We start from the raw sequence: 8,136 nt of genomic DNA on the forward strand, positions 1-8,136 counted from the left end.
GTTGTCCCTTTGCAACAATGCTTGGTCTTCCCTCTAGAAACTATGCAGAAATAGCCAGTTGTCCCCTGCAATTATATCTTGTCTTCCTTCCAGGAACTGTGCAAAAGTTCCCCCCTTAAGGGTCCCACCTTGCAGGTGACATTGGTGACCTTCATAGTGCAATTCTTCCTCCCAGTGGTCACTACGCAGTTTTTCCCAACTGTGCAGGTTGGCCTCCCAGAGTCCCTCATTCCAGCTTGAAATGCGCTCTGCGTTGTCTTGGTGAGTTTTCCTCCCTCCCTATGACCTGGAACACGAGAACAATGCATCATGTTGGACAAGGAGGTTTTGGATTTGATGTCATCCCGTCATGATTGGATTGCAAGAACATGTACACTGATAAATCATGGCGAGACGAGAACGAGATGAAAGAGGAGTGCACATGCTAGAAGACTTGCTTACAGCTGGATGGACGTACCAAGCATATCAAGCAACAAGTGAAAGGAACACATGCATTGAACCATCAAGCAAGACCAAGACCATCGAATACCCCGTAGCACTATTCCATGTGGAGGAGAAGACAATTCACACCAAGAATACATCCATCACTTAACAGCTTGACATGGACACCACAATCAGCCAGTACATGTCAGCAGTGTCATGTCGAGTTGTGTCATGAGCTATCTTGGCCACATCACCACTATGGGCCATATCTGTTGTAACTGAATGTAATGTAAAGTGAAGTCCAATGGGAGTACACAAGAAATCGAAGAGTCATGTCAATTGAAAATTCATGGGAAGTTGAATAGTCTCAACGGTAGTGCAAGATTCACAAGGGTTTTTGGCTTAAGAGGGCCTGACCCAGGTTCAATGTTAGTTAGCCAAACAAATCCCTACACTACTGGCCCTTTCGGCATCAACCCGTGGAGCGTGGACTAAAGTCTCACCCGAAGCAGTATGGGGGGATGCTGGAACCAAGTTTCTGCACCCTTGAGATGGATGTGATGTCGTTTTATTCCAGCTATATGTGCCTGTGCATAGGTTTCTTAGCCCTCTGTTCTACCCTTCAGTACCTTTGCGAAAGGATGCAATCGGCTTTCGCGCAGCCCTAACTTGGGGCTAATATACTTTCGCACTACTAAGGCAGTGGACTGTGATATTTCCCAAACTATGCTAAGTATCTTACTTGTCTTATTACAAATCTTAGTTAGCTTCACGTAAACAGATGTTCTTACTTGCATTCACTTAACCAACACAATTAAATATATTTGTGCATCATATAAGCGTTATAAGTGAAATTTATACCCAATATAACAGATCCATAAACAGGAAATAAAGATGCACAAATTGTAGAATACTTCTCTTTATTGATAATTCTGAACAATTACAGACTCGACCCGCCCTGCGCACTCAGCTGCAGGGGTCCGCGCACTTAGCTGCAGACTTCTAGGCCTCTGCACACTCAACTGCAGAGCCTCTACCTACACTACGACCCAAAACTTAGACTTCTATTCAGAGCTGTCTCTCATACATCATATCTTGCTTGATTCCATTATTCAATAATGCCTCTAACTACTTAGAGATTGGCTCTATTTATACAATCCCACGGTCCGCGAACCATGGGTAGATCTTCTACTAAAGACATTACATTTTCAAAATAAGGGTAGATAACCCTATGAATCTTTAACAACTATGCGCTCCGTGACCATAAAATGCGGAGTCTTTACATTTGGATTACAAAATTTGACCAAAATATGGGCTTTTAGCCCCAAAACTACCATTGGGGGATCCCGTGCCGAATAGGCCCCCAACACAAACATCATGAATCACCCTCGAGTCACTTTGTAGGTGCGGAGATCTTAACGTGACGACCTCCCAAAACTGTTTGGGTCATCGCAACATTGGTAGTGAACTGAGTGGCCGCTTGCTGGACTTCTTCCACTCGCTGTTCGGTGACTGCTGCTGAACTGTTGCTCTGAATCTTCTGCTGAGTTGCGTGCAGTTTCACGAGTTTTCCTCCAATGGAGGCTGTGATCATGTAAGCCTCGTCCATCCATGGTTGTAGGCGCGCTTTTAAGACTACTAATTTATGCCAAGCAGCATCCACATGTTCCTTGAGTGCCTTTGCCTCATGCATTTGTGCGAGCCTTTGTGTAAGGGCAACCATCTGTGTGGTCCATTTTACCTTGTCATACCTCTGTTGTAGCTCACGCGCCTGTCTCTAGGCGCTCTACATTTGGGTTCTCTAGTAGGGTGGTTAGGACCTCGAATGACTGTTCAAAAAGCTGCATGCAGTCTGCCATTGCGCTGTCAACTGCCGCCAATGTTGTTGTAACATCGGTGGTATGCTCTTCATTGACTTCTAGATTAGTTGAAGGTTGTGCCTTCAATTGTAGTTCTGCGATCTACAGGCTCAGCTCCAGCTGAACCTTGGTCATCTCCGCTTGAGCGTTGCACACCCCTATGGCTAACTTTTGAATGCGTGCCTCCACTAGTTCTTTTGCTTGAATGCCCTACTCCAGGACCATCCGACAGTCTTCCTCTACTACTTGCATAATCTAGTTGTTCTGCTCCACTGCCTCATTGCGCTACAGGCCCAACTGCTCAATGTTGATGTGTTGCTCGCTCATCACTTGTAGAGTGTGACTCTCTTGGGCCCTGAGTTCCACAGTGACTCCATCCTACAAGAGGTAGAGTGTCTCCCAAGGGAGCGCAACCATGTTGAATCCTACCCCTTTGAAACCGTTAACCGTGGGCCTATCGGTCTCCATCTCTGTAGTAAGTGCCCCATTTGGTAGCACTATCGTGTTGGTCACCCTTGTGCGCAACATCTCCTCGGCAGCTGAAGTGTCGATCGCGAGGCTGGTGGACACTGTGCCAGCCTATGGAGTGCGTACCTGCAACTCCTGCAACTCTATTCGGAGAGCCCCAAATACCAATTGCTGCTGCTCTTCAAACTGTTGGAGGACCTGCGTGGTGACGTCCTTCACTATTTCTCCGATATCATGTAAATCCTCCTAAGTGAGGGCGATTGGGTCGAAAGATGTCTTTGATGCCTTTGTTTTCTTTTTTGGCACTACTTGCTCTTATAGTCGCGGACACTTGAGTTTGGTGGATGTCGTTTGCGGGTCCGCGCCACCTTGTTCTGTCTCTGTTTTTGCCTCAGTTCCGGTTGAAGGTGACCTTTTTCCTTCATGATCTTCTCCTCTTGTTTTCTGTTGCTCCACCAATTTCGCAGCGTTGCGCGCTTCCTAGGCCTTAGCTGTTGCTTCCTCCTTTCTGTGCTTCTCCGCCAGATGCGCCATTCAGAGCTTTGTCTCTTCCCACTTGCGCTGCACAACAGACTTATCCATTTCCACCGCGGAGCCTACTGGAGCACGCCACTCTAGCAGCCAAGACTCGAGAACTGCAAATATCACATTGTCTGTTGCCAAATATGGGAGGTTATGCCATGTCTTTGTAGGGGCATTCCGCGCCCTCATAAAAAAATGGTGGAAATCTATTTTGAATTCTGCAAAGCTCTTCAAACTGGCGTATATTGTGGGCGACAACCGCAGCTTGCGATAGATCCCCATCCCGTTTCTCATCTCCATTAAGACCCAAAAGATCTTGCTTTCTTTTATCCACTCCGTGTCGTTGGTTTCCCACAGTGAAGCATACTTCACTGCCTCTGGAATGTTCGACGCGACCAAAGGAATTGGATGTCTTCAGGCAGCTCCCATGCCACCAGTACGATCGAAAACAATAGTTCATAAGGAACTCGCCTCATAGATAATTTGCCCCGTTGAATTGGACTCCTCCAACGCATTGGGCCGCTAGTGCAACCACGAGTGCAGGCACCTCATCTGCGTGACACTTCTGCATCACTTTTCCTGCTAATATTTGTGTCGTGGCCTTGAGTGTGGGGTTGTTAATGTTGGAGATGGCATATCCTCACTTCTTCTTCTCCAACTTGAACTTCTTCTTCATCCCTTCCACGAGGTCCAACTCGCCACCTTTTCCTTCGGATATACTAGCTGGATCCTCCCCTAAGTAAGGCAGCCATGTAATCCGATGAATCAAGTGGTCTGTGATGGGAATGGGCTCCTCTAGCCACAAACATCCATCATGCACCAAGTAGAGCAACTTCTTGATGACGAAGACAATCATTGGGGCACGGTGGTAATGCGGCACCCAGAGCAAGTTTAGCAACTTGGCTTTCTCTACACCCATGATCCATTTGCATGGCTCCAATTCAATCATTCTAGCAGTTTTGTTAATACACCAGCACATTAGCTGCTCAGTCGCTAATTGCGGGAATTTCTCATGATCTGCGAGGTCCCAATCTTCAAACTTCAGGAAAGGAACTCGTCCTAAGTGCGGTCCCTCAAAAAAATATCATCAGAGAGCAATGGAGTTTGTAGAGAGCTCTTGATCTCATCTATGCCCTTCGGCACTTTGGCTTTGCCCTTGCGCAAAGGAACATATTTGGGTAACCGGGTAATAGGGTTTGCACCCTAGGTTTCAACTTCCATTTCCTCGTCCTCCTTATCCACCTATATTTCTTTAGATTCCTCCTCATTAGCCTCTAGATTAATGGCCTTCCCCTTTTCCTGCAGGGTGAGCTTGGTCCTCTGTGGGTTTCTTAGTGAGACGCGCACCGGGATCATAGCCTTCTTATCCTTCTTAGGTCTCCATGTTCTAGTGATTTAGGGACCTCAACTATTATTCTGGTATTCTCTGGGGCTTCTACTACCAAAATTTCGTGCGCGACTTCCTCGGCTGTCACTACTCCTGTGTCCATGGCTTCTGCGGGTGCTAACATAGCACTATTCCATAATTCTTGCAGTGTCTCTAGTAATTGATCAAATAATGAATTTGCTTTCAGAGTCTCGAATAGGTCTCAGTTCATGTATTCTTAAGCGCGCAACAACTCAGTTCTCAAAATTCCAAGTGTTTTCGCTGGACAACCACTTGTGATTTATAGGGCCTTTTGAATTCAAATTCGACCATTCCCCCACATTCAACCCATTAATGAAAGATTGGTAGAAGATTTCCAAGAATCTAGTCCATAAAGTTTGCCTTAAATGCCTTTCGCCCACTCCATTTGGCCTCAAACTGACCATCAAATCATGAATAGTGACTTTAATGGTCACTTTCCAGTAGACCTGCGCACTAGCGTGGCTGTCTTCGTATTGTCGCGGACCCTGTGACACTTCGCTGCATCATACAGTCCTGAAATCACGTATCTCTCCAAATTGGGCAGTGTAGTTTATAGTCCTGCACCTCCTTTCACCTACTTGGAGTGCTAAGGTTGTGCTTCTGTCGGCTAGTCAGATCGTTGGGCCACCTATGTATAGCTTCAATCGACTGCCATTCACCTTTCCCAGGAAGGGATCTCCATTTAATTTAACCAACTGGACCGCGCCACTGTTAGTAATATCCTTAATAACATACGACCCTAACCAGTGCATCCTGAATTTTCCGGTGAATTTATCAAATTTACTGTCATACAATAGCACCAAGTCATTCACCTTAAAGGTGCGCAACTTAATATGTCGGTCATGGCATGCTTTTTCACTCTGTTTTTGGACCTGCTGGTGAAATCCAACCAAAAATCTCTCTTCTTCCAGCTCTTCCAAATGCGCGAGCCTCTCTTCTAGGGCTCCACGGTCCATCATATCTGTTAGTGCTGCTATGCACAGGCGCGATGTATTCCATAAGAATTATGGCTTCCACACCATAGACCAGCGTAAAGGGTTTTTTTCCCGTTAACTTCTTGCATGTCGTCCGATAAACCCACAATACTGCAGGTATGCGTAGGTCCCAATCACTTCGTTGAGCATTGCATACCTTGGTCAGCTCGGTTTCGAGCACTTTGTTGAACTCCTCCACTGTCCAGTTAGCTTATGGGTGATAAGGTGTGCTCCTTTGGTGATATACCTAAAATTCCTCTGTAGTGCATTGATTGTCTCAATTAGGAAGTGCGTACCACGATCACTCATCAAGATCTTTGGATAGGCAAATTGCATCAGTACATGTTCAAATAGAAACTTCGCGGCAGTCGCGCCCGTGCAATCCTTTATCGACTGCGTGTTTGGTCCCTATAATACTAGTGATTACCCCATTACTATTGTAGTTGCATCCCTTATTAATATTGTTGTGCCCCTATTGTCCCCATATTGTTATTACTGTGCCCCATAGAATCCCTCTATTGTTATTTTTGTGCCTTTATATTATTATTGTTAGGTCGGCTGGGTTATATTGTGACTCCTTAGACTCCTATATATAGAAAGGATGTTTTGTCATTTGAATCATCAAAGAATCATTCATTTGTGTAATGTAAAGGAGGTTGCCCCCTCGAAGAGGATGAGTTCTAAGGCGTTGATCTATCTTTTTTATCTTTTTGTGAGTTGGTTTCATAACATTTGGTATCAAAGCTTTGGATTCTAGGGCTTCACTGCTCCAAATAGGTCATCGTGGAATTTTCGCTATAACTTTTTTTTGCGACGTTTCAGAAGCGAAAAAAACCCATTTGAGACGAAATCGCACTGAACCTCGGGTCCAAATTTTAGAGCTTTTTGCGCTATATTTGCGGAGATATGATCTGAGGAAGTTGGTCTTTTTGCAAACTCCTGAATTACATTCCAAATAGGTGACTTGGGGAAAATCGTCATAACTTTCTCTCTGAGCATCGGATTGAAGTTTCATAAGAAGGTACAGAAAGAGGACGGACTGTAGTTTCTTGTATATATTTTTCATAGCCAAAGGTTGAAACAAGGACACGTGGCATGTCGTACAAGTTTGCTCTACTGAACTAGTCTATAATCAGGTCACTGTGGGAGATTTGGCATAACTCTTCCTTGGAGAATCCAATTTGGATCAAACTGGTGGCATTGGAAAGAGGAAATAGAGGGCTACTGCAGGTCACAATTTCAGAACTGGATGATCCAAAATTACAGAGATACATCAGAGGCAATATCGAGATCCTACAAAGTGAAAAAAGGTGTGTAGATTTTTTAAAATTTTTTCTTAAGCTTGGTTTGAAAAATTATTTTGAAGAATTCAAAGGGCATAGTAGAGAATTATTATCGGTAACTGATGTCCCAAGGAAAGAAAATTAAAACACCTAGTAAGCAACCTGAAAGCGCTAGCATGACTCATGAAGAAGAGGAAGAAATGCTACATGATATATCAAAATTACAAGACCAAGTGCAACAAATGTCACTCTCACAAAAGCTAACAGAAGCTAAGATAAATGGTGTGGAATCTAAGATAAAGGGCGTGGAAGATAATATGAATGGCATGGAAGCTGAGATGGATGATTTGAAGATAGATTTGAAGATAGACATGGTAGATTTGAAGACATACATGGCAGATTTGAAGACAAATTTGACAAATTTTCTACAAAAAATACTTACTAATGGTGAAAGGGTAGTAAAGGAAAATCATGATGTGAACAAAGAAATGTTAATCATGATTTCATGGACTCTAATGTTGGATCGAAGACCCACCATATTCCAAAAATCTATATGATGAAGTTTGATGGCAGGATCCCATAACATGGATATTACAAATGGAGCAATTTTTCGATCTCAATAATGTGCAAAACACACAAAAGGTACGTATTGCAACTTTATATTTGGAACCAAATCAGTTTGTATGGTATCAATGGCTTTTCTCTCGTAAACAAATTATCACTTGGGAAATTTTTACGGAAGAATTGACAACAAATTATGAGGATACAAAAAGAAACACTTTTTTTAGCCAATTGATAAGTCTCAAACAAAAGGGTTCAATAATGGAGCACATTGAGGAGTTCCAAAAATTGAACATAAGGGTAAAAAATATTCTAGAGGAGCATAGGATTGATGTGTTCATAGGGACTTGAAAATATAATATCCAACATGATGTTCGCCTTTGGGAACCTGATTCATTAGAGAAGGCATTCAGTTTAGCAAGAAAAATGGAAAGCAAAATTATGGCAACCAGGAAGCATACCACTCACAACTATAAAGATGGAAGTGTTGTTGCCCCTAGTCTTCCACAACCTATAAGATTGACACCACAACAATTGGAAGAAAAAATAGCAAAAGGGCTTTGTTACAGTTGTGATAGAAAATACACTAAAGGTCATAAGTGTGTTGAGAAGAAATTATTCTACATAGATTGTGAAGA

Source organism: Pinus tabuliformis, chromosome 4_2 (assembly GCF_031772625.1).
Source record: "Pinus tabuliformis cultivar Carrire ecotype Pingquan chromosome 4_2, CPIR1, whole genome shotgun sequence".
NCBI lineage: Eukaryota > Viridiplantae > Streptophyta > Pinopsida > Pinales > Pinaceae > Pinus > Pinus tabuliformis.